The sequence below is a fragment of the Coenobita brevimanus genome, chromosome 80 (genome assembly GCF_032717465.1).
Source record: "Coenobita brevimanus isolate Jiangsu-jjx chromosome 80, ASM3271746v2, whole genome shotgun sequence".
NCBI classification, from domain to species: domain Eukaryota; kingdom Metazoa; phylum Arthropoda; class Malacostraca; order Decapoda; family Coenobitidae; genus Coenobita; species Coenobita brevimanus.
Window position 1 is genome coordinate 60,484,035 of NC_137033.1, and position 25,118 is coordinate 60,509,152.

Sequence of the window (25,118 nt, forward strand, 5' to 3'; positions counted from 1 at the left end):
TGGACAGTGGGTGTTAGCGTCGAAGTGGTGACATATGGAGATGTATGGTATGTAGGAGGACTACTGGGCCATGGGAGCAGGCTGAAAAGCCTATGCCCAGAGCCATATGCAAAAAAAAAAAAAAATGGAGGTCATAGCTTTACTGGACATATTCCATCGACTGTCAACTCCTGTTGTGGGAAAAAATTCTTATATTTTACAGCCACATTGTTTGAGTATCCATTACCATGCCTTGTACTCTGTTTTTCCTGAAAAAGTATGTTTTTGTTCAAAACTTGTACTCTATCTGGGTGTAAATACCTGTATGTTCTGTTAATCCATCCATCATCTAATCCTACATTACCCCATGAGGAGCATAGGAGCCCGGGGCTAGGCAAGGTGGTCCTGACATTTAAGATGAGAGTGACCAGCCTCACTCATCCCAGAGTGGCATTACGTGAGCAATAAACCCCAACCATCCCTTGGATATAAACCTTCACCAGCTCAATCCGATTGGAGTGCAATAATTACCCACTAAACCACCAGGTGTCAAAATTTGGTTATATGGTTACCACCCAGCATAATAAATGGTTTCCTGGTGTACAGGAAACCATTTGGCTTGTCACTCATTATAGAGTCACCCACAGGCAGAAGGAAGAGGAAAGAATGAAGGAAAGAAAGATAGAAAAAGGAGTGTAAAGTCACCTGGAGGCAGATGGATGAGGAAAGAAAGAAAGAAGAGGATGGATGGAAAGAAAGATGGAGAGGAAAGGGCAGAAACCTGAGAGCAGCACTACATTGAGTGAGTGGATGGTGAGTGCCCCCACCTACCACAAATGTTCTGTTAATCAGTCATATATTTAAATGTAGCATATCTTTGTAATATATCATACTGCTATACTGCACATTATTATCTGTGTTAACGCGATTAAATTGTTACTTGAGTGTATATTCAATCACACATTTTACATTATACCGTTTGTGGTAGATGGTGCCAGCCATCATCCATGCACCTGATGTAGTGCTGCCTACTTCCTAAGGTGACTCTACATTGAGTCGCAAGCCTGATGGTGTCATGTAACTCAGGACACCATTTGCAATGATGGGTAGTAACCAAATAACGGTATGATGTGAAGCTGTTTGGTACTGGGTGAATAGACACAAATGCACCATCCCTCCAGAACCAAGCTTCCACACTCTTCCATGTGCCTGGCTGTGGTAAGGCAATGTGCACCACAAGAGAACATCAGTTCATTGCATGGGATGGCCCTGCAGGGGAAATTTCTTGCCTGTGGTTGATGGGTCTACTTGGCCACACAGACCGGGATCACTCAGCAACAACAACTTTTGTCTATGTTCTGTCCTCTCTTTCCGTGTTAATTTAAAGTGCTTCATGTCTGTCTGTGTTCTCTAAGTCTGCTGTGTTTCTTTCCATTCTTCATCTCTTTCTGTGTTCTATTTTCTGATATACAGTACTTCATGTCATTTTCTACGTTCTGTTTCTCCTTAGACTTCATCTCCTAAGTCTGTTTTCTATGTTCTCTTTATTTTCATTTATCTCCTTCTCTTATAAGTCTCTTTTTCTGCATTATCTTAATTAACAATTATCTTTTTCTTTCTCAGTATACTTATGTCAAGGTATTGGTTCAGGGAAATATCTGAATACATTTCTATGTTTTCTTAAGTACACCATATCATACAAATATAAAATTTGCTCAGCAGTATGAACAAAATACATAAGAGATTACAGTAAAAGAAATATATATACCTGAATATTAGTCCCAAGTGAAAACTGACTAAATCTGATATAAAGATATGAGTAAAAATAGATAGAAGGTAATTAGGGTAAGGAATTAAATATAGTATCATATGAATTGTTTGTGTGTAATGTTTATGTTCCAGCTGCTGCTACAACAACGCTTGTGGTTGTGGTGGAGGGGGTTGGGGGGGGTGTGGTAGTTATAATATTACTCTATAGACACCACACACACCACCAGCATACTGCCATCACCACAATTGTTGCTGATGTTGCTCAACCCCATTCTGTCTGGCCAAGCAGACCTGTCAACTTGCTTCATTTGTGTCATCCTACAGGTACAGTACAGTATATACACTGTGAAGGGAACCAGCACCTCATTGTGACAGACAGTACCTCACCAGTGTAGGACCTACAGGTACAGTACTGGCATAGTAAGTACACAGTACAGTATAGGGAACTGGCACCCCTTGTGGTAAGCAGTGCCACACCAGGGTCAGACAAGGGCCCTTCCCCATGGCAAGGTGCAGGGAAATATGAGGAGGCTTAGCTTCCCAGGTGGGCACCAGCACTGCTGTGCTCTGTACAATGCTGCCACATGTAGGCTCTGCCTTAGTGTTCTTTACCTAAGTGAAACCATTTCATAGTCACAAAGGGACGATAAGTTTGCTGAGTCTGTAGCTGGCTGATTCCCAGAGATAGTATTTGAGAGGATTTTTTTTTTCTGGGAGTCATCTTTTGCAGAGCACTGCTAGAGGCAGTGCAGAATCAGTGCCTAAAATGTAGAAATGACACATTTGTCATAAACGCTTCTGTGAAAACTTGACGGTGTGTGGCACGAGAATGGGTCACTATCCAGGAGCCAATATCAGTAACTTGGCGAAGTGTTTCAATCTTTTCTTTCTATGCAAACTAGTGTCTTTAAACATGTTTAGCATTGAGTTGAAAAAGCATAATCAGTTCTACATAGAAGATACCTCTTCTTTACCCTTTTTGTGCCTCAATTGCTGATACCCCACTTGGTAGCAAAAATGCAATTTTCAGTTTACCACTAAGTAGTCAATTCATTTTCCGAGTGGTCTTTTTTGTGCATGCATACTATATTTATTTTTAATCACAAGAGTTGTTATAATCACTTGCCCAACCTGATCACTCAGGTGATGTTGCTTTGTTTGCATCTTCAAAGGAACATACAGAGGGTGGGGCACATATGATATATTTAGTCCATGGGTCTACAGATGTACCATATTTAGTCTAAGGGTCCACAGATGTTATCGTGTTTAGTCCAAGGGGCCACAAATGTTGTTGTATTTAGTCCAGGGGGCTACAGATGTTATCATATTTAGTGCAGGGTGCCACAGATGTTATTGTACTTAGTCCAGGGTGCCATAGATGTTATCATACTTAGTTGAAGGGAGTCACAGGTGTTATCGTATTTAGTCAAGGGAGGCCACAGTTACCATATTTAGTCCAGGGAGCCACAGATGCCACCAGATTTAGAGATTATATTGTTGTTAGTCCAGATTTAGAGATTATATTGTACTTAGTATGCTGTCGTTACTGTGTTTAGTATAGGGGGAAACACATATTACTGTACAGTACTTATTCCAGGGAGCCACAGATGTTATAAAAGTTGGTCCAGGGGACCACACATGTTATCATATTTAGTTAAGAAGGCCACAGATGTTATCATATTTAGTTCAGGAGGCCACAGAATGAAAAAGTGTAGGAACAACTGCTCAATTCACCACACCCCACCACCACCACTACACCACAACACACCACCACCACCATACCATCACGTCAGTACGTGGCTGGTATGGTGTAGTTGTTTTCCTGTCATCTGTCAAGGATTTCTAACTCTCTCAGTTCAGTTGATTAAATTTGGTCAGAGTGGAGGGTTGGTTTGACTTGTTACTAAGGAGACTCATTCCCACCTTATATCTAAGGCTCAGACTTGACAATTTAATTTTTACTCTATCATGCTTTCTCTTTCTCTGCTCTCTGGACTCTACCTCACACCTGTCTTTAGTTGGGAGAGAGATGTCATGATGCTTTATTAATGATGATGATGAGGAGGAGGAATTGTTAAAGATTTTGGAAGGATAATGATGATGATGAAATGTTGCAGATTATTTTTTGCAGTTGATTTTTCCCTATCTGTCTACTGCCAGATACCTTGATCACTCAAGGGGTGACCACAAATATAATCGCCTCCATGTAGTTTTGTCTTCTTGCCATTTGGCTGCTTTCCCTCCAACTCATATACTGGTACCTCTTTCTCATATACTATATCTCTCCATTCCATCCCTCCACCTCATCCTTGATCACCCCCTGTGCCTCACCAACATACAGTCTCCTAGTCAGTCTTTCATTCTCCATTCTCTTCACTCCATCATCCTCAGTCTCTCCCTCCCCGTCTTCCCCTCCAGGTCACTCCCCCTCCTATCCACACCATCCCTCCATCTCATCCTTGGTCTCCTTCTTCCCCTCTCCCCTTCAACCTCACTCACATACAATCAGTTTCTTACTTTTAATCCTCTCCTTACCATCCCTCCATCCCATCCATGGTTTCCCTTCCCTCTTCTCCCCATATTCCTCACTCACTCGCACTTTCTTAGTCAGTTTCTCATTCTCGATCCTCTCCAGTCCGTTCCGCCATATCTTCCTTGGTCTCCCCTTCATCTCCCTGCCAGTTCCCTCATACATTCTCATCATCAGTTTCATTATCCATCACCTGCTTATGGCCAAAGCATCTCAGAGTATTTCTCCTAATACTTTCTGTCACATCCATTTCAATATTTACCCATAAGTTTACCGCACAACCCCAACTTAGCCTCATCCTTTATGCCTTAATGAGGGTAAAATATGGCTGGCTGTTTTTGTCACATCATACTGTAAACCTGGTGGACTGCAGGCTCAAGTTGTCCTCTTCCTGTTTATTACCAGACTTTTTTCAGGGCAAAGTGAGGAAGTTAAAGGACCATTGCATAACCAGGCATTTACATCAGTGCCATCATGTGAAGGCGTCCCTCTCCACCACCAGGGCAATGATAGGTTGGTATAGCATGTTTTCAGCTGACAAAAGTGGGCTGCTTAAAACTTTAACAGGCCTACCGAGCTGTGGTTGCATGAACTCAGTGTCTTGGCTATTAGGTGAGAATGAGTCACCGTCCTGGCCAAACTGAGGTGGGAATCAAGTGAGAATGAGTCTCTTGGGTTACTAGTCAAACAGGTAGGAATCAGGTGAAAATGAGTCCTTGGTTACTAGTCAGACAGGTGGGAATCAGTCTTCTTGGTTTTAGTCAAACATGGAAAGCAGTCTCCTTGGTTACTAGTCAGGTAGGATTGAGTCCATGGTTACTAGTCAGACTGAAGTGGGGAATTAGAGTCCTTAGTTTCTAGTCAAACTGAGGTGGGACAGAGAGAAGGCCACCAGTCAGACTGCGGTGGGAATGAGTTTCCTTGGTTACTAGTTCAACTAACGCATTAGTCTGACCACATTTGGCCATCACCTGAGCTGTAACAGGTTTTTACTCTTGCCAGGTGAAAACAAACTGACTGCAGGAGATTACAGAGGAAGGGCAAGGTGAGTGAGTGAAGGAAGGATGTGAAAAAGAAGAGGAGGAAGGGCAGAAGGAAGGAAGGAGTGAGAGAAGGAAGGTAAAAAAGAGGGAATAAAGGAAGGAGAGAGAGAGAATGATGAGGGTAAAGGTAAGCAGGAGAGTATGGGAAGGATGAAATGAGGGTATGGAAGAAGGAACTAATGAAGCAGAGAGAAGAAAGGAGCATACATGGAGAAATGAGGGAAGAATGTGTAGAAGGGAAGGAAGGAGAGACCGGGATGAAGGGGGAGAGGTAAATAAAGGAAGAGGCATTGAGGAGAGAAGAAAGGGAATAAGGCAGGGAGGAAGGAAAGCAAAATGAGAGGAAAGAAAGAAGGCAAGGAGAAAGGAAAGAAGGCAGGGATGGAAGGAATGAAGAAAGGGAAAGAAGGAAAGGAGAAGGTATGAAAGAAAGGGCATTGGAGGAAAGGGGAGGAAGTCAAGAAAGAAATGGAAAGAGGGAAGCAGAGAAAGAAGGGTGGCAGAAGGAAGCAAAAGAGGGGAATTGTTTAGTTTTATCAGTAACTAAACCTAGTGTGAAAACAATACGAAAAATTTTTTGAATGATGCCATTGTCACTAATATTGCATACGAATTAACAATAATTTTATATTTACGGTTTGTATAACGATGAAATTGCTTAATTCCGTGTTGCAAAACAATAACCAGTGGACACGGTAAATGTAAATATACGCAAAAATGTACCTGTTCATATATTGTATTATTTAAAAATAATCAGTTTCACATAATATATATTGCCAAAGCTGCCAAGATATAATTTTGAATATACAATTTACAAATCCCTGGCTCTAGCAACGTCACCAACGTGTCATGGCGTCCGGCCACAGCTGCCTTTGTGTAATAATTTTATAATTTTCGGAACACCGACGGCTTAAATTTTGAAAGTGAGTATTTTTATTTTTATTTAACGTTTGTAAGATTAAGGAGAAATAGTAAGAATATATAGAAGAAGGTGATAGGTGGAGTATTGACTGATGGTGTTTAGAGAGGTTGAAGCAGGGAAGTAAAAAATCCTTGTATTACATGAAACCATTGGTACTGGTGTGGGACACCTTCACGTGGTGGCATCGATATGACCAGTAGGTGGAACTGCCCCTCTTTGGCGTGTCTGTCAGCCTCGTACTGGCCGAAGAGGATGGTGGATTGTAGGTGGAGGCTGGAAGGTTGGGTCAGTTGTAATGGCAGGCTTTTTTTTTTTTTTTTTTTTTTTTCCCACTAACTATATCTTTATTATTCTTCACTCCAAAATATTGCCTATTCCTCAAAGTTTTTGGAGTGCCCACGCATTTTGGATTTGAACATTTGTACACAGCTAAAGAATGGTAATGGAGGTGTGTTAGTTACCGGTACTATGTAGGCTGCGTGAGATTTGGGTAGCCTACTGTAGGTTAGGTTGATTCTGGTTGTGTCAGATGAGGTTAAATTAATGTGTAATATAATCTTAGTTGTTTTGTTGGTGAAACAACAGGAGAGCTTCCATGCATTGAATTTACCTTTTTTTTAAAATACTGTAACTTAATAATAAATATAATTATCATTGTGGTAGATGTAAATGTGGAAATGTGCAATGGTGAAGATATCAACTATACAACCTCACCAGTTTTACAGGCCAGCTGTGGCAAGTACCGTAGCCACCTGGCATGTCTGACTGTCTGGTAGATTTGGCTCTAAAGTCAGTCTGTCACTAACTGTTTGTCTCCACTAACCTTACCTGATATGATCTGACATAACCCAAAATAGCTTAACTCAACCAAACCTAACCCAGTTCAGCCTAGTCTAATTTAATTAAACCTAACCTAACTAACTTGAATGGGTTGGGATGAATGTATTACTGACATAACCCAAAATAGCTTAACTCAACCAAACCTAACCCAGTGCAGCCTAGTCTAATTTAATTAAACCTAACCCAGTTCAGCCTAGTCTAATTTAATTAAACCTAAGCTAACTAACTTGAATGGGTTGGGATGAATGTATTACTGACATAACCCAAAATAGCTTAACTCAACCAAGCCTAACCCAGTTCAGCCTAGTCTAATTTAATTAAACCTAACCCAGTTCAGCCTAGTCTAATTTAATTAAACCTAACCCAGTTCAGCCTAGTCTAATTTAATTAAACCTAACCTAACTAACTAGAATGGGTTGGGATGAATGCATTTAGGGGTCCAAATCAACCCATTGCCCTCTGTAGGATGCCATCGCTGATGTTAACAAACGTAACTTGGTGCTTTTTAGTATCATAAAGGTTTTTTTCTGCAGACTTTGGGTGTCATAAATGAGTCATACAATTTGGAAAGATAGTCAATGTCATAAAATTGTCATCAGTTGTTAATGAGAACTGTCCTGCAGTTTGTCCATTTTGTTTTCTGGTATAGATTGAACTGTAGGGCCTAAGTGCCCCCCCCCCTCTTGCCCCCCTTTTTTTTTTTTTTTTTTTTTTTTTTTTTTTTTTTTTTTTTTTTTTTTTTTTTCAGCCAGACCTCCTTTCCCACCCTAGGGCAGGGTGAGGAGTAGTAATGTCCAGACACCCCAGATTTGCCCAGTCCAGTGGGCCACACTTCCATTCACTCATCATTCAAGCCCCCGGAATCCTGGCTCCATGGAATACACCAAAAACATTCACCACATTCTGTAGCTTCACATAAACGTATTCAATTGAGTTAATCCAGACCTCACTAACCTGGGGAAGCCTGATCCAATAAAGCCGAAAAGCTGATTCCTGATGGTCCCCTCCTGAAGTGGGATTTCAAGCACATGTTTGAAAATATATGTGTACAATACCGGTAGCATATTTCAGTAGCCAAAAAAAATTAAAACTCTTCCCATTTTACATTAACTTGGCCCATGATTTTGCCTTTTTCTATGGTAGTTTTATTTCACATCCTTGTCATTGCACTTCTTCATGAAACATTTATTGCGGCCCAATTAACGCCTGTTATTCATTATAGCTGATGGAAGTCCAGTGGCATAGTATCAGTTATATAAATCCAAAATCCAGTCTGTTGAGGTTTTACTGTAGCAGTATATTTCAACTCACCAGTTGGAACAGCATTTTAATAGTGACACTTTCATCAGAAGTCATTGTTAATTGAGGTAGCACCCATGAAAATTTTTCATTAATACTGTGCCAAGTGGGCACAGTCTTTCTATGTGTCCTGTTGAAATTTAGTCTCACACAGGTTACTTGTGCTTCATAAATTCAATAGATATCGAGCCCTTTTAAAATTTTACTTACGAAATACTGAAGGACTACTTTTTACCATACATACTGTCACCCCAGTGTAGTAATTACCAAAAGCAAGACTTGCTGCTAAGCTATCCAAACTCACGATTTACTTTTGGCATAATTCAAATTCATTACCAGTATGTTAGGTTTTGTTGATTTCACTTGATTGAATTAGTTTAGGTTAGGATAGTATGGGTTGGGTTGTCAGGTTAGAATCTATCTATCTATATACCTAGGCTGCTTCCCCCAAGGAAAGGGAGGTAGCCGAGACAGGACGACACACTCTCCATTTACTCATCCATTTAAACACATTCATTCACATCTTAGCCCCAAAGGGGAGAACGGACAGATCCTCACCGCACCACACCGCACAAGGGTCAACTGCGCAATGCAATCAGTGACATCCGCAGCAGGGCCCGACAGCAGAGCTGGTTTACCCCTGCCACATCATAACATACCCATCCCCTTACCCGCACCTGACCTAATCTACTGTAGAATAGATTAGGTTTAGTAACTTAAGACTTGGATTGGGATTTGGCCTGAAAGGTATTAGGGGACATCTCCAGGTTAGGTTAAGTTGCAATCCTTGGTGATTAAAATCATGAGGGTCCTGGGGGGCTTAGGCCTCAGTTTAGGATAAGCTAGGTTAGGATAGATTGGGTTAGGTTTCCCATAGATTTGAGTACAGTGTTTGATGCACTGACACATCCCATGAGCGAGATTGTCTGTAAATAACGGTATAGTCGGTAAGCAGCGAACTGGTTGGCTTCCTTAAAATCCCGAAGTAGGTACTGGTATATTTTATTTTTCCTCTCCACCTTAGGTAGTTGAAAATAATGAGACAACTATCTGTGTTGCTTGCTGGGACTGTAATAAAATTTCTTTCCAGAAGACTGTGACATTGTAAAAAGACGGTTGCAATTGCTGCGCATGCTTGGTAAAGTTTTACCAGATTTTCTTAACATGCATTGCAGTTTGGTTAGATGAAGTTAGATTAATACTTAAAATCCCGGGTTTGTTGTTTCATTTTGTGTGTGTGTTCAGGTTTGGTTAAACAAAGTTATTAATATGTTTTGGAAGTCTGAGAGTGAAAACCTCTAGTTAGGGTAGGTGTGGAGAGACATGGGGTCTATTACTGGACTTTTATTACTGTTTCTGTTTCATGTACTGTATTTTATATTTTGTCTGTTAAATTACAGTTACTGTTGCATGTACTGTTACTACTGCTTGGTCACCTTTTACTGTTAGTGTTACTTTTCATGGGTCCCTGTTGATAAAGGAGCAAGGGGGAGGAGGAACAGGGAAAGAGGTACTGGTATTTATGCAAGGAATGAGGTTTAAAATACAAGAACCACATTAAGAGCATCAGAAAAAAAAAAAAAGTTTTATCCACAAACTTTATGTTTGCCCAAAAGTAGAAAAAATTAGAAAGATTTGTTTTTCTCAATAGTTTTTAGCATGCCTTATTTGATTGACGTTATTTTCTATCACAAGTGACATATAACTGAGACCCAAATATATTAAACAACTCGGATGAATTTGCAAAGGAAATGCCATGGAGGAAAAGTAAATATTGAACAGTTCACACAAAATTATGGGGAAAAATTTTTTGAGCATAAAAGTAAATGTTTACTGGTACCACCTTGTTCTGCCCAGTGTGATGCCACCATAATAATTGTGGTTAGTAGTGTGGAGTTACTATCAGTGCTACCACATGAAGGCACCACTGCCAGGCTGTGCAGTGGAGGGGGGAGGGGGGTATTGTGCTGAGTTGCATGGTTATATCAGAGCAACCACATGAAGGCACCCCACACCAGCACCACCAGGCTGTGTAATGGAGGGGGATGGTGTGGAGGTGCTTGGTTATATCAGAGCAACCACATGAAGGCACCCCACACCAGCACCACCAGGCTGTGTAATGGAGGGGGATGGTGTGAAGGTGCTTGGTTATATCAAAGCAACCACATGAAGGCACCCCACACCAGCACCACCAGGCTGTGTAATGGAGGGGGATGGTGTGAAGGTGCTTGGTTATATCAGAGCAACCACATGAAGGCACCCCACACCAGCACCACCAGGCTGTGTAATGGAGGGGGATGGTGTGAAGGTGCTTGGTTATATCAGTGCCACCACATGAAGGCACCCCATACCAGGCTATGTAATGAAGGGTGCTTTGGTATGGTATAGGGTAGGCAGGGGTTTGCTCAAGTTTATTAGTGCCATGACATGAAGGCACCCTCACCAGCACCACCAGCCTATGTAATGGAGGGTGGTGGTGCAGAGTTGCTTATGTATATCAGTGCCACCACATGAAGGCACCCTCACCAGCACCACCAGCCTATGTAATGGAGGGTGGTGGTGCAGAGTTGCTTATGTATTTCAGTGCCACCACATGAAGGCACCCTCACCAGCACCACCAGCCTATGTAATGGAGGGTGGTGGTGCAGAGTTGCTTATGTATATCAGTGCCACCACATGAAGGCACCCTCACCAGCACCACCAGCCTATGTAATGGAGGGTGGTGGTGCAGAGTTGCTTATATATATCAGTGCCACCACATGAAGGCATCCTGCACCAGCAGTGGAGGGTGCTATAGTATGGTGTGGCGTGGGCATGGGTTGGCTCATTTATATCAGCACCACCACATGAAGGCATCCCTCACCAGTGCCACCAGGCTGTGTACGAAGTCTGTCCAAAAAGAAACCAGACTTTTAAAATTGTGCATCAAGTAGCAGCCATATCATGACTGTGATGGGAGCACTGTGTAATGGCGGTTTTGGCCTCTAGTCTGACACTACCCACATCATGCCATGTCACTTAGTCATCAAGGTACATGCACTTGAGTGAACATGTGTTTAGTGTACTTGGAATTTTCTTGTTTCTTCTGTAGTCTGATATTGGTGACCTTTCAAGGTAGATTTCAACTTAGGAACAAAGTCTGTAGGGGCCAAATGTGGAGAATAGGGCAACTGGTGGATGATATTCGTCCCGTGCTTCGCAAAAAAAAAAAAACATGAGAAGCAACACGCGAGCAGGTGCAGTGTAATAGTGCAGCATCCAAATTTTGTTTGTCCATGCCCTAGGCCCCTTCTTTTGCACTGCCTCCCTCAAATGCTTCAGGACATCCGTATAAAGCTCAGTATTTACTGTCAGACCACAAGCAAACTCATGATGAACAACACCCCTCCAGTCAAAAAAGATGATCAATGTCACCTTCACATTTGAGTGACTGACATGTTCCCCCTCCCCACCCTCCAGTGACGATGTTCCAGCCCACTGCAGTGACTGGCTTTTTGTATTGGCATTGTGCTGTACACCCACATTTCATCACCTCTTATGACATTTTTCAGAAAGTAAATGTTTTTCTCAAGTTGAAATACAATTTTACACAAACACATTGAACTTCAAGATCCTTCCTTATTCAGCTTGCAACAAATTACCCTGTGCATTAAACACGTTCACTCAAGCACATGTACCTCAAAGACTAAATATATAACATGGCATGGTGCAGCTAGTGCTGGACTAAAGCTCAAAGTTATAGGTACACAGCACGCCTGTTGCAATCATGATGCGGCTGCTGTTTGGTGTGCTATTCAAAAAGTTCGTTTTCTTTTTGGACACATCTCGTATTGGAGGGTGGGGGTGTAGAGTTGCTTGGTAATATCAGTGTCACCACGTGAAGGCACCTTCACCAGCACCACCAGGTATTGTAATGGAGCTTGGTGGTGTGGAGGTGCTTGGTTAGATCAGACCCAGTACATGAAGGCACCCCTCACTGGGCTGTGTAATGGAAGGTGCTTTGGTATGGTGTGTATGGGCAGGGGTAACTAAGTTACTAGACCACAGGTCACAGTTATAGTATGCTGAGATGGTTTGGTCATGTGGAGAGGATGGAGAATGAGAGAATGACTAGGAAGGTGTATCTGAATGAGGAGGAGGGGGGAAGGAAAAGGGGGAGACTAAGGATGAGATGGAAGGATGGAATGGGGAAGATTATGAGCGTGTCTCTTGTGAGTTGGATAGAGGACAGCCTGATGGTGGAGGACAGGGTTACATGGCAGTGATTGGTTTGTGGCCATCCCTTCCAGAATTAAGGCATCTGATCTGACTATATAAATAGATAGTTGTGTTATTTGGTCTGATGCATGAATTTTATTTCCAGGATGACGGGAGTCGCCAAAATGTTGTAGTCCAGAGATTGAATGAGATGTGTGGACTTTCTCCTGCTTGGCATGAGGGCAGCCTGATGGTTGACAGGAGCTGGGATTAAGGTATCTGAAAGGTGAGTGCTTTAATGATAAATTTTTAGGACAGCACATTCATGGAGCTGGAGAGGGGGCACCCTGATGGCATAGGACAGGGTGACATGGAGGCAATTTATTTGTGGGTACCCCTTCTGAGACAGAAGCATCTGGCTGTATGTGAATAGATAGGTGGAAGTAAACCCTCGCTATATCAGACCCCAATATTTCAGATTTTTTTGAATTCCTCTGAGCCCGTCAAACTTTGGCATTACATAACAAGGGTTGATAAAAGGGGTGCATCATGTGGCCCTTCCAAAATGCTGGCAGTGCGTGGAGTAATTCACAACATAGTTGCCAGTGTAGATGGATATGAGTAGAACCAAAAGTAGGCAGTTAACTGCAGAAGTTACAGAACACAAAGGAGACAGCCTGGCACCACACACCTGGGTGCGCTTTGACTTCCAAAAGATTTAGCTACAGGCACTAAGAATGTGTTGTTTATTAAATGTGTGAGTGAGTTACATAGATGGATATGAGCAGAACCAAAAACAGACAGCTAGCTACATAAGGTACATAACACAAATTTGGAGGCAGCCTGGCAGTGTCACCATGGTGCCGTCTGTGTGAATGTTTATGGAAACAGTGTATTATTATCCTCAGAAGGAACTCTGAACATTGAGAAGATTTTATTTATGAAAAGAGAGAGCAAGATGTGTAGATCGGTGTGAGTAGAACCAAAGGCAGCAAAAGGGTGAAATTCTAGGCCAAGTTAGTTTAAAATGGTGTAGTTTTCATTTACAGACCTAAAAATGATAGTCATTTATTGTCCAGCTTTGTATTTGAATTCCCACGGGGGGGGGGGGGATTCACCTTCAAATTGATTGAACTTTTGAGTTTTAACAAACCTGGCTATCCCTCAGTTAATTCGATATAGTGAAGGTTTACAGATAGATGGACAAACGTTCATGGGTTTCACCATTTTTAATAAATTATGGAAAAATTCCCTGAAAAATTATACTTTTACCCTGTACATTTTTGTAGTTCAGTGATTTTCAACCTTCAGCACAGTGAGCGAGGCACTAAAATGGTCAAGGCACACCATCAGTATTTAAAGATAGATTTGATCATTTAAAAGAAAATAAATGATAAGAATGTGTGCATAATGTAAAAAAAAAAAAAAAACTGATAATTTATCAATTTTATTTGCCAAAATTATATTTTTGGTCATGGTTTTCAAAACAGTTCGTTAGTTTTGTGCATATTTGTTATTACTACACATTGAAACAGGATGTCATTGAAAATGATGCCATTCATTAAAAAATAATATGAAATTTTTAGATATAGATTGTATTCAAATTCAAACATGATTAAAAATAAAAAGCCTTTGCTTACATAAAAATATCAGTGGGAAACCTGTGCTCGGTGTTTTCTCATGATCTCCCTTGCTGGGGCCTCACTTGCACATGTGCATTAACGCATCTGACGGCCAGCAGTGGAGATCAGCGGTTCTACACTACGGACTTCAGGAGAAAATTTAAAACTTCCATTTGGGCTTTTAATGAACAGCACATTTATTTATTGCATCATTGAAAAAAAGGAGTTTAATGTGCTCCATAAAAGTACCAGTAATGTCAAAACGTATCCAAATGCTATTTTTAAAAATGACACCTAAATGCTATTTAAACATCCGCGGCACACCTACGAATGTTCGCTGCACATTGGTTGAAAATCGTTACTGAAGTTGATCATTAACCCCTAAAACTCGGATCGTCGCATTTGCGACGGTCGGCCCAAAGGGCAAAACGGCGGGTCGTCGCGTTTGCGATTTGAGTTAATTTTGAATAACCGCGGGCAGGCAGGCTCAAGCTGGTATTGTCTATCAGTCCCGCCACCCGTGAGCTACTTTTAGCACACTTGACCTTTGTACTACTGACCTCGGTTGTTGCCAAGTCTCATTTTTTTTACCCACGGACGCACCGATGTGCGGCCCTCCCTCGTCGTGCGATATGGCAACGCGCGGATGGCTGATACGTGTCAATCTGCGCCGTCATCTCGCAAGCACTTTTTGCTATTGGGAAACGCTTGTTTCCCCAGTTGTCACACTGTCATTTTTTCGCGCGGTTTGCCCCAGAATAGCGTCAGTCCACGCAAATCTGCCACGGTGACACCATGTCAGGCTCTAGCTCTTCTAGTTCCGTGCCTTCTAGCCCTCCGAAAAAGGGTTTAGTTACCTCTACGCCCTTCAAAACTTTACCAGTGACTACCAAGGGGCTAAGTGACTCGGCCATAGCATCAGAACTGTTGAAAGCCTCTATGGACTATGGCAGTGACGTGGGTGTTTTGTCTAGCCTGGCTGAATCAGAGACACAATCGAGTGCTGATTCAGGCCCTGAAGTGATAATTTCTGTGCCGGAGGAAACTGTGACTGTGCCCAGCACCTCAACAGGGAAGGCCCCAGTGAAAAGGGGCCTCGAATATGGAAAGGGAGAAAAAAGGAAGAGGAGCGGAGACACCAGTGCACCGCCATTGTCCACTACGCCACGCCACACCACCGCAAGCCCGCCACGTTCTCCCAGCCCTCTTCTCTCGTCCTCCTCGTCTGCTGTCCTGTCTCCTGAGTCATCGGAGTCTCCATCACCACCGAGAAAGGGAAGTAGACGAGCAATGTTACGTATGAGAGGTTATCGTAGGCCTAGTGTTCGTGTCAGTAAAGTTAAGTCCCCTAGGCTAACTCCCACTAGGCAACTCAGGAGTCACGCCACCGCGGGTGACCTTGACCCAAGCGATAATGTCCCTCCCACCACCACCACCACCACCACAACACCAACACGGCCTGGGATAGCCTCTCCCTTACCTACTATTGCCCAGCCTGCCTCACCCACTCCCACACGACCTGCCTCACCCCCCACCGCCCCAAGCACCTCCCAGCCTAGGCAGGGAACTTTAGATGCTTTCGTGTGGTCAGAGGGATCAGATTTTGTGCCTGAAGATCTGCCCTTTGACGAAAGTGAGTGTGGACTGCAGGCTGACTTCCCTGTGGACGACGATGGTGAATGAGTTGACTACCTGTTGGCCTTCCTTGACGACGAGGTTATGGAGCACATCTGTACCGAGACAAACAGGTACGAGGGGCAATGTGCGCCAGTTCGCAAAGAAGAAGGTGAGGCTGTGACGCCATCCACGTCGCGGATGGCATCATGGGTGCCTTTGACGATCCGCGAGCTTTTTGTATTTATACCACGTTGAGTATACCGCTTCCCGTTCGATCAGCGAAGTTAAGCAACGTTGGGTCTGGTTAGTACTTGGATGGGTGACCGCCTGGGAACACCAGATGCTGTTGGCATCCCTACGTCAAGTGGGGTTGGTGGAGGATTGGTGCCCCTCCCTGTAAAACAATTAACTCTGAGCCCTTGGCCACCCTGTCTGGGATACATGGCGTCTGGCAATGGATGGATGGATGGATGTTGCTTATGCCGCACAACTGGAAGCATAAGTTGGAAGAGTACTGGGGTTCCGACGAGCTGTGCCCAACATCCATATTCAATAAATACATGAGCCGCGATCGTTTTAGGCAGCTGATGACTTATCTTCACTTCGCGAATAATGATGAGCCTTCCCAAACTGACCCATTATGGAAAGTGAGGGGAATCCTGAACATGATCAAAGATAAGTTTACGAGGTTCTTGCGCCCTTTCAAGAAAGTCGTGATTGACGAGTCTTTGGTATTGTTCAGGGGCCGTCTTCGGTTCGTCCAGTACATTCCAAGCAAATGCCACCGCTTTGGAATCAAGTTTTTCGTGCTGCGCGACTGCAAGACGGGGTTCATCCTTGACTTCGTCATCTACACCGCCAGCAATGTCGACTTGGATAAGACTGACCCCGGATAAGACTGACCCCCTTGGATTCTCTGGTTCTGTGGTGAAAGTGCTTTTGGAAAAGTACTTTGGCGAGAATCATGTCCTGTATACGGACAATTACTATACAGCTCCAAAACTCGCCAAGTACCTTTCTGAACACGGCGTCGGCTCCTGTGGCACTGTCAGAAGTAACAGGGCACATTACCCTGCCTTCCCAGAGGCTGAAAAGTCAAAGCGGGGAGACGTGCACCTGAAGAAATCTGACAAGATGCTTGCGATCAGGTGGCATGATGAGAGAGTCGTGAACATGCTCACCACAGTACACAAGGGTGAAATGCTGGCAACGGGGAAGGTCGACAGAAGGACTGGCGAGCCTGTGATGAAGCCTGATGCTGTCATTGACTATAACGTCAATATGCGGCTGGTGGACAAGTCGGATATGATGATTGGAGAGATTGACTGTCTGAGGAAAAATCGTCGTTGGTACAGGAAGGTGTTCTTGCACTTGATTGACATGTGCATGTTGAACGCCTTCATCCTGTATAAAATCAAGAACAGGAAGCCAGCCAACTACTCTCTCAGAAGATTCTCCAAGACTTGTGTCTACCAGCTGCTTCAGTGTTACGGCCAGGTGCTTTCTACAGGTGCAAAACGCCACCCTCACACACCTCCAGACCGCCTACAGTGTATGGCCTACCTTCAGCGACACCGCCTGGAGCCACTGCCAGCCACTGCAAAGAGGGGGAAAGCACTGAGGAGGTGTCATGTGTGCAGCCACACTACCAGGCAGGAAAGAACTTTTAGGCGCACCTCCTTGCAGTGCAAAGAGTGCAAAGTTCCCCTCTGTGCTTACCCGTGTTTTTTCGACTACCACAGCCTAAGTAGATTTTGAAAATAAGGGTAAAAATATTGGGAAAAATACTGAGATTGACAGTGATAATATTGTTTAGTTTTCTTTTACGTGCTGACAGTGACAGCCTGATGAGTGTAAATTAGTGTATGTACTTGTAAAAGCACTGACAGTTACAGTGTTTTTTGTTGTAAATAATTGTACATAGTAATCATATAAGTATTGCAAGTGACAGTCACTCCAGTGTAAAAAGATAAAAGCATATTTTCCTATTCTATGTTCTGAATGTGAAAGTTTTTTGTGTATAAAATATTATTTTTATAACACTGGACAGTGACACTGATGAATAAGGCAAAAAAAAAAACAGATACAGTGAAAGTGAGCGATAGAAATGAAGTGCGAGTGGCCGACAGGAGCGAGAATAAAGTGCCTGCCGTAAGGCTGAATAAACTCGCGACGCGGTGGTCTTCCTCAGTCCCAATCCACAATACTGGTAGTGACATTGATTTTTATGACCGTAATAGTGACAGGCAAACGTTTGCGAAGTCCTATGATGGAAAAAAAAGGAGTATACGTGTTTTTTGCCGAGAAAAGGCAAATGTGACTATTGACAGGAAGATTGCCACCGCGCTGCATGTTGGCCGTGCGCTCCGTCCATTTTTGCCTTATTTTCAGTTCTTATTTACAAATACGGATTCCAAACAACCTGTATGTTGTTATATAAAGTGTACTGTGACAGATTGAGGCTGTGGTAGAAAGAAAACCGGGTTTCTGGAGGTGTGAGAGTGAAGACTTTGTTACCCAACTTTGCAAGTCTTCACAAGTCCTTTGGTAGTCAACGAAGGCTCAACATGTGGCTCAGGAGATAGCTGAATGTAAGTAATATATGCCATAAAAATTTTAATGCTCTAGGGTTAATCTATGATTTTTGGCAAATATTTTTCCACAGGTACTCAGACCCCGCTACAACCCCGCCACAGGGGGGGGGATCGCGCGTACACAGCCGCGTTTTAGGGGTTAACCCGCCCCGTCCTGACCACTTTTTCACCACTGGTACCCCCTAATCCCGACCATTTTTGGACCCAAATTTTTTTTGCTAAAACTTTCGCTTTTGGTCAGAAACAATGGTCAATCACGAAGAAAGTGTTCACCGGGGTCCATAAGTTGCCTAAACAGGTATACCTTCGTCACACCTGGTACCGTGTTCTCTGTAGGTGGTCTGAGGCTCTCACGTTTTCTATGGTATTGTAAGTCTAGGAAACCAATGAAAGTAAGTAGATATGTATTTATTACAAACATAAAAACATGTGATAAAAGAGTAAATTGGATTTTATACAAAAATAGAGCTGAAATAAGCATTGTACCATCGTGCGAAACGAGCAAAATCGGGCAGACTGGTCACGATGAATTGCTAACATTCCAGAATCATGATACATATCATATTTTCTACTTACATAATACATCTACAATAACATTATACCATTTTACATTTTATTGAACTGTTTTTACGTATTCACAGGCCTTTCGATAACATTTAGCGTAATGTTAGCGCTTATTTACGTAGTGAGTGAACTCGCTGTGACTGTTGTTTCAACTCGTATTGTGTTTTTTCTACTTACATAATACTTTCCTAATAACATTATACACTTTTCAACTTTAGAGAACTGTTTTGAGATACAGTCAACCCTTGGCTATCACGGGTTTTGCTATCGCGTTTCATGGCTATCACGGACAGGTGAAATGCAACACGATTACCTTTATCGCGACCTCAAATACTGCTATCGCGGACGATGGTCGGCCAGAAACATTCAAATCGCGCGGGCTCCGCCCATGCGTATACTCGCGCCGTGATTGGCGCGACGTCACAGGCTACCCGAGCACTGATTGGCCCAAGACATGGTTAACAGCTACCCATCCTTCCCGCCAAGGTTCAGAGTAGAGATGGAAAACTCGATTCACTTTGGTGACTCGAGTTTTTATGAGTCACTCACCGAAGAGAATCGGGTACTTGAATCACTCGATTCACCAAGTCAGTAGCCTGGCTGCAGCAAGTGAGGCACTGAGAGGACTGCATTAAAACAACGTTAAAAAACGTTAAGCCATTCTGAGGTGATGTAAAGAGCTTTAAATTATTAGTAGGATAAAGAAAAACATTTAGATTGCGTAATAATTTATTATTTTATTGCTAGAATAAAACAAATGAAAAACACAGCGACCTGTTATTTAAAATCCTTCCCAATTCGTGTCACCAGTGACTCGGTGAGCCGGGCCTTGGCCGGGCCCCACCGCATCTGTCCGGGGTGGCCTGAGTCATGTAATTCGAGTTCTAAGAAATCTTGTTCACACTCAATAATCGAGGCTGGAACACGCTGCCTGCAAGTGGTCCTGTGCTATGAGTGGTGATGTGTGCTCACACTACTGTTCATACCAAGCAGTGGTGTGAACACTGAGCAATACTTATACCGCGACCGGGTATTTCAAACTCATGAGTGGTGAGCCGGGTCGGGCCCCGCCACATTTGCCCGGAGCGGCCTGAGTCGGTCGAGTTCTGAAGTTATAAGTCACTCGTGACACTCGTGTCCATAACTCAAGGCTGAAACCCGCAGCCTGCCACGAGCTGAAGGTCTGGTCACTTGGTCAGTGAACAGCCAGTGATGGTGTGGTGTGAGTGGTGGTGTGTCCTCATACCAGGCGGTGATATGAGCAGTGCACATACCACTCTCGAGTCTCAACCGAAATATAATGTTAGAATACAAACTAAGTGAACGAGTTAATGAAAACAATGACTCGATACACCCGATTCAGCGAAAGGAATCGTTCGATTTGAACGATTGACTCGCAAGTCTTACATCACTAGTTCAGAGAGAGTCAGCGTTACCAGTCGACAGCAGCTATAGCTGTGAAGACCTATTGTTCAACCACAATGGCCACCAATACCCCATCCAACCCTCCTACCATTGGTGCACATAACGCGGCTAACCCAGGACGGCAAGTGAGGAAGAGGAAGAACCTGCCTTATGCTCAGGGTCCTTTCCAGACTCCTGATGAAGCTGATCAATTCCTAGACGAGATAGAACGTCGGAGGGGTGGCCAGTAATACTCCACCCCAGCCTCGGAACCCCTTCAACCCACCCAAGCCCCTCATCCTCTCCAAAAATGTTAAGTAAAATGGCTTATTACAGTTAATTCTGTTTTATTTATAACCTTTATGTACTGTACTGTTGTTAATTTGCAGCATTGGTTTGTAATCCCAGGTATTTTAGTGAAGGAGATGTGAAAATAGGGTAAGGTTGGGGTAAAGTTGGAGGTCGGGGAACCAATTAGAATTTTTCCCATTAGTTCTTAAGTATGGCTATCGCGATTTTGGCTATGGCGGGTCGCGTAGGGTACCAATTACTCGTGATAGCCAAGGGTTGACTGTAGTTTCAGGCCTTACGTAAATATTTAGCGTAATAATAGCGCATAATAACACACACGGTGAAGTCGCTGTGACTACTATTTCAACTTACAACCTATTTTTGTACCTATATAATAATTCTCCACTAACATTGCACATGTTTACACTTGATATAATTGATATCACATAATTTCAGACCTTACGATTCAACTGAGCGTCATATTATCGCGTACTTACACAGTGAGTGTTATCGCGATATCATTTGTTTCATCTTACACTAGTATTCAACTTATAAATTACCTTACTACTAACATTACAACCTTTTCCACTTTATATAATTCCTATCACATACTTACTGACCAGAATGTTCTACTGAGCGTAATATTTTCGCAGATTTACACAGTGGGTGTACTCGTAACATCAATTATTACAACTTACACTATTTTTCAACTTATACGTTTTATTCATGCTAACATTACACCCGTTTCCACTTTATATTCTTGCTATCACATATTTACTGACCAGAGTGTTATACTGAGCGTCATATTTTCGCAGATTTACACAGTGGGCGTAGTTTTGATATCACTTCTTTCAACTTACACTATTTCTCAACTTATACATTACTTTCCTGAAAACATTACACCCGTTTCAACTTTATATATGACTTAGCACCTACTGACTGGCCTCAACTTATACATTACTTTCCTGAAAACATTACACCCGTTTCAACTTTATATATGACTTAGCACCTACTGACTGGCCTTACCATTATAATGAGCGTCATATCGCCATCCCACACAGTTTCAGTAGTGTAGGAAATTATAGTACTCTTTGAAACATGGCTGAAGGCACAACGCAACATTGCACTCGACACACTCGTACCTTGTGTCTTTTCTCTGAGTGAATGGTCTGACTGTCGAGTGCTTGCATACATGGCAGCGGCGCTGGGGTTTACGACAGTTTGGGTCGGAAGGGATTGTGCTAGGATAGTGGCGTCCTGCGAGGCATAGGGGAGTCTGGGCAGCCATGGGGGTGCGGGTGCGGTGTGTGGGTCTGTCCTGGGCATGCTTGGCGATTATTTCACGTGCCAGCTCCCTCACAAACCTCTCAAAGGTCTCGGATACTCCGGTGGTCATGGCGTGCAGATAGTGTGCGTTCAGGACTGTGATGTTGAGCAAGTGGAAAAAGAGTTTCTTGTACCACTTCATCGTGGTCCTGGCACAGTCAACACTGGAAATCATCGAGTCTGACTGATCCACTTGCCTCATGTTCAGATTATAGTCCAGTACAGACTCGGGTTTCCAGACGTTGCGCCTCCTCTCGCTACAGTGATCCACGGAGTCTGTGCGGTGCATCAGGGGGCTGTGTACAGTTGATAGGAGGCAAACTTCCCTGTTGTGGTTCCACAGGGTGGCAAGGATGTTATTGGCCTGGAAGAAAATCACCTCGTTCTTGTCAAGTTTCCCCACTATCTTGACCGTATGGCGACGGTTTCTCTTGACTGTACCACAGACTCCGGTGTCGTGTTGGTGGAGGAACCTAGCGAGAAGAGGGCTAGTGTACCAGTTGTCCAGGTACAACACATGACCATGATGAAGGTACTCCTCTATCATTGTCTTCACCACAGCCCCAGAGAGTCCTATACAGGTAACTCGCACGGAACACGTGGGTTTCGTTCCTACCGTGCCGTGTTAGGTGCGAAATCGCGTATATTTAAACTACTCCGTATTTTGCTCCCTAGACCCCCCAAATGTGTTGTTTTGCTGTTATCTGTCACTGGTAATCACTAGAAAGCACTTTAAGTGGTTAGAAGGTTTATTTAATGTTATAACTCACAAATACAGTGCTCCAGAGCAAAACTTCAACACACAGATACTGTACGTAAACACAAGGAAACATTCCGACGCCGATCATAGGTAATCATATAAATCAGGTTAACTGGTACCAGTGCTTTAACTTACAAGTACATACCAGAACAGTACATATTTAACTTAGAAATGCAGTACTGTGATATCGAATGATTTCAGTACATAATCTGTTAGGAATAGCTGGAAAAAAAAAAAATGTTATGAATACATTTTCACCTTTTTGATATATGTTTATGGTAGTTTCGAGTTATTTTTTACGTTATCGTTGTGCCCATGCTTGGAAAAGGGAGCGAAAGAGTTGAATTTTCAGTCCTAAATGAGAAAACTGCACGTCCTCCAAGGCTAGACTCTGCCACGGGAGAATAAAGTGAAGGGTCAGGAAGTTGTGTCACAACTTCCAGCTCCCACACCACGAGAATGGCTAAAAATAGAATCGTAATGCAGTTTCAGAACTAACAGTAAGTCTAATTATTACGAATACAGATACAAAGCAGAAATAAATACGTTTACAGACGGGGAAAACGTACTTCTTCCGTCATAACATGTTCATCTTTCTCTATCATTTTACGTTCATCTTTATCATTTTACTTTGTTATTTTCGCAATATATATTGCTGTCTCGTAAACAGGGTGGTTGAGTGTGTTTTGCAAGGGAGGAAAAAGGTTGTATTTTCTGTCTGGGTCAAGATAATGGGTGTAACTGTGTGTGGTTAGGCATGGCCACGAGCGAAAAAATCGTACATCCACTCCTCACGATAGCAGGTGGTGAACTGACAGATGATACGTAACATGAGAGGGTGAAGTCAAGGTCAGTCTCATGTCCCAGATTTTCGTTCACTGCCCGAAAGTTTTCACAGTTTTCTACAAGTTGCATTGCATCAAATGATCCAAACCATTACAGCAAACCTGAGCAAATAGGTAAAGATACCAAGACAAAAATGTATTTTTCTCTTATTATAAGTCTTTAACGAACAAACAAAAATGGCAGTATTCCGATGCCGATCATGGGTAATCATATAAATCAGGTTAACTGGTTACAAGGCTTTAATTAATGCTTTAATTGCTTACTAGTACATACCAGAACAGTAAATATTTAACTTACAAATACAGTACTGTAGAAAAGCAGTACAGTAAGAGTTTAACGAACAAACAAAAAAGGCAATATTCCGACGCCGATTATGGGTAATCATATAATTCGGGTTAACTGGTTACAAGGCTTTATTTAATTATTTAACTTTATTTAAGTGCTTACAAGTACAGTACATACAAGAACAGTAAATATTTAACTTACAAATACTGTACAGTACTGTGGAAAAAACGAACAAATAAAAAAGGCAATATTCTGACGCCTATCAGGTAAACTGGTTATAAGACTTTATTTCTTGCTTTAACGTTATATAATAGTACTTTAAGTTGCACATAAACTTACCAGAACAGTACAGTACTATAAATATTTAACTTACAAATACTGTGCTACTGTACTCGGGAATGTCTCACTCACTGAATAATTTCCCGCCTAGATCGTCACGTAATCAAAACAAACCGCGCGCTGCGGTGACGTTCGAGGATTTGATTTTTCAAAGGCCTCTCCTGCGTTAATTTGTTGTTTTCATAATGTTTTTTTAATCTTACGTTGTCTTACATGTATCTCAGCCCTTACCCTGTATAATTGCGAGCGAGTTCTGTGAGATCGTGTTCTGTGCGAGTTACCTGTACTACGATCTTCTGTTATATCTGTCTGTGCGCCCGTGTACAAGACTATGTCTTGCACATAACCAGTCTTACAGTCACACATAACAAAGATCTTGAACCTGAAACGGTGTCTCTTGCTGGGTATGTACTGCCGAAAGGAAATATTGCCTCTCCACAACACAAGACTCTCGTCTATGACGAGGTCTTTGTAAGGATAAAATGAGGAGCGGAACATTTCCCGTAAATGATCAAATACCAGCCTAATTCTCCTCATTTTATCTGTGTTATTTGCATTGGCTGGATCTTCTGCATCAAAAAAGTGGAGGCGGCTGAGAATATACTGAAATCTGTTACGACTCATCACCTTTCCAAAGAAAGGTGTGAGAATCATTGGGTCAGTTGTCCAGTAGGCAGGAATTTGGTTTTTCCTTACCACACCCATCAAGAGAACCAGGGCAAAAAATAAGAACATCTCTGAAATTGTAACGGGATAGTCATATTGTTGGGAATGCCTGCTCGTGGTTCCCAAACGTTCACTTTCACGGCACTGAGTTCGTGAAAATATATTGGTCTGTTCCACTATGCGCCCCACAAACGCCTCCCCAAAGAACAAGTGGAAAAAATCCA

At 42.8% G+C, this 25,118-nt stretch overlaps 1 pseudogene; it reads left to right on the forward strand.

The window, feature by feature from the left end:
- Positions 1–16,052: 16,052 nt before the first annotated feature.
- Positions 16,053–16,171, forward strand: LOC145409388 (5S ribosomal RNA; annotated as a pseudogene).
- Positions 16,172–25,118: the final 8,947 nt, after the last annotated feature.